Source organism: Apium graveolens, chromosome 6 (assembly GCF_009905375.1).
Source record: "Apium graveolens cultivar Ventura chromosome 6, ASM990537v1, whole genome shotgun sequence".
Lineage (NCBI taxonomy): Eukaryota > Viridiplantae > Streptophyta > Magnoliopsida > Apiales > Apiaceae > Apium > Apium graveolens.
Window position 1 is genome coordinate 138,796,446 of NC_133652.1, and position 2,921 is coordinate 138,799,366.

Consider the following 2,921-nt stretch of genomic DNA (forward strand, 5'->3'; position numbering starts at 1 on the left):
CACCCCCGCCTAGGAGACATGTTACCACAACGCCCAGAAATATTGTCTCCTAGGCGTTGTTGGTTCCCTCCCCTTCTTCCTAGGCGTGGGTCACCCCCGCCTAGGAGAATGCTTGCGTACCACGCCTAGAAATTGTGTCTCCTAGGCGTGGTTGTGTTTATTCCTTCCATAAATCCGAGGCGTGGGTTACCCCCTAGGAAGCAGTCATTTTACCATGCCTAGAAATTATATCTCCTAGGCGATGTTGGTTCCCTCCCCTTCTTCCAAGGCGTGGGTCACCCCCACCTAGGAGACACTTGCGTACCATGCCTAGGAATTGTGTCTCCTAGGCGTGGGTTACCCCTTCCTAGGAAGCAACCACTGTACCACACCTAGGAATTATGTCTCCTAGGCGTGGTTGGGTTTCACGCCTCTCTAAATCCTAGGCATGGGTTACCCCCACCTAGGAGGTAACCATTGTACCACGCCTAGGAATTATGTCTCCTAGGCGTGGTTGGATTTCATGCCTCAGTAAATTCTAGGCGTGGGTAACCCCCGCCTAGGAGACATGGTTTGAACCACACCTAGGAATGATGTCTCCTAGACATGGTTTGACCCTTGACTCTATGCTTCAATATATCCTAGGCGTGGGTAACCCTCACCTAGGAGACATGGTTTTAACCGCGCCTAGGAATGATGTCTCCTAGACATGGTTCGACCATTTATAATTCCTTTTATGATTTTTTCACAGAATTCAGGTTTTTTGGCAAAGAACGTTCTAGATCCTTTCCGAATTTGGAAGGCTACTTTAATATTCAAATTTTATGGGCTTCCTGCCCTTATCAGGCCCATTTCCTTCGGCCCAATAATCGGTTGAGCTTTTTTATGGGAGGCTATATAAAAAGTGGAGTGTGAGTTCATTTCTCACAATCTACAAAAATCTCTCAAAAACTCTCTCCTTGCTTCTTTCCTTCTACAATTTTCTCTCCATATTTGCCACCGCAAGGCGATTTCCGGCCTCTCTTGCCGCCGTAGTTCTCGCCATTTTTTGGGTTTTCCTTGAAGATTCTGTTTGAATCTTCATCTCCTTCCTCATCTTCTAGAGTTTTTCTGGGTTTCAAGCTTTTATTATCTATGGCGGATTCCGACTCTTCCCACTCTCAGGTTCCCCAAGCTGCTCCTCGTCCTTCTAGGGCCAGCTGAGGTAAAAAATCTCTAGTCCATTCTTCAGTTATTTCTCTTAGGGATCTTTTAATCGAATTTGGGCAAGCCTTCCCTAATATGTTACACTTAGATGTATATAATTACCCTTCTAGGTTTAATTCTGACAAAGTAGAGACTGTAGCCTGTTTATTTGGTATTTTACACCCTTATAGGGTCGTGGCTCCAGGCCCAAATGATAGGGCCTGTTACCCAAAATATGGGGCCATTCGGGTCTATAAGGAAACCTTTTATGCCGGTTTTCGTCTTCCTCCACACCCCTTTGTTTTTCGCCTTTTAGCTGAGGCCCGAGTCTGTCCAACCCAACTTACCCCCAACTCGTGGCGTTTTATTCACTGTTATATGGCCCAATCCCGTAAACATGGCTTTAAGCCCAATGTGTTTGTTTTTCACTATTTATTTAAATTTGTGAATGCTCCTGAGGACCAAGGATGGGTCAAAATAGTTCATAGATCCTTGGCCCGTTCTTGCTTTATTTCTGGTACCAATCATGACTCGTATCCAACTTGGAAAAATGAGTGGTTTTATGTATATCTAGATGCTGAGAAGAGTTGGGACCATTTTTTCCGGCCCAACTTCTCAAAAAGTGTAGACGACTCTTTAAGAGATTTAAAACTGGGAGTAGATGAAGATGCGGCCATCAGGGCCATTACTGCTGATAATTTACATCACTGTGCTCTCATTCTGTCAGAGGGCAACTTGCAAAATTTAGGTCTTAGCGACCTGGGTCCCGAGGGTACTTCTTTCCCCTTTTTATTTCATTTTTCATTTTAATATTTTCGTTATTTTTCTAATGTTTGTATATTTCCCTGCTGCTAAGACAGCTCTGGGATCTATCTTTAAGAAAAGGGAGGCCCGCGCTGCTAAGGGCTCCGCTGTTGAGACTCACCGTGACAAGCGGATAAGGATTAGAGATGGCCCTTCAGTCACGGTAAAGGAGGCCGTCCCTATTTTCATATTTGAGAGGCTCTTTAGCCTCTATGAGGATACTTTTCCTTTTACTATAACTTGGGGCCTTCACAAGAGGGATACGATAGTGGGGAGCTCTGAGCCTGCTGCTGTTTAGTCCGAGAGCGTGGTTACGCCTCGTGACAGGGCCGAGATAGTAGAGTCTTCTGACGACCTATAGATCGAGCGTCTGGGTGCTTAGGTCGTAGCTGCAGTAAGCCTCTTCCTTATCTTTTTTCTTTTTATGTTTTTACGATCTTTCTCCATTCTTTACACACTACTTATTATGTTTGAACACGTTTGTGCAGATGAATACCTATCTCTAGGCCTCCGTTCACAACCTAAAGGAGGTGAGGACTAGCCTGACCATTGCTGAAAGGGATAGGGACATGTATCTTAAGGCCTCAAAGGCTAACTTCACTCGCTTCCTTGAGGAGAAGGAGAAGGAGAAGGTTCGTAAGCTGGAACTAGATGCTCAGAGGGCTCGAGCTGAGGTGATAGCTGATTACAAAGCATCTCAGGACTTTCAAAAAGTCCTGAATGCCGAGTATGATGTTAACTTTCCCGACACCTTTTCCAGTTGTTGGGAGCAGATAGTGGAGGAGATTGGGAAGAAGATCCCGGAGGTGACCCATGCAGCCTACCCAGTGCCTCCGGTTCCCGGATCAGGACCTCTTCTTGAGGATATTCCTCTTTCCCCTATTCTGACTACTTCTGTCGAGGCCACAACTTCTCCTTCTCGGGATGCTAATCCCATGGAAGACGAGCATGTT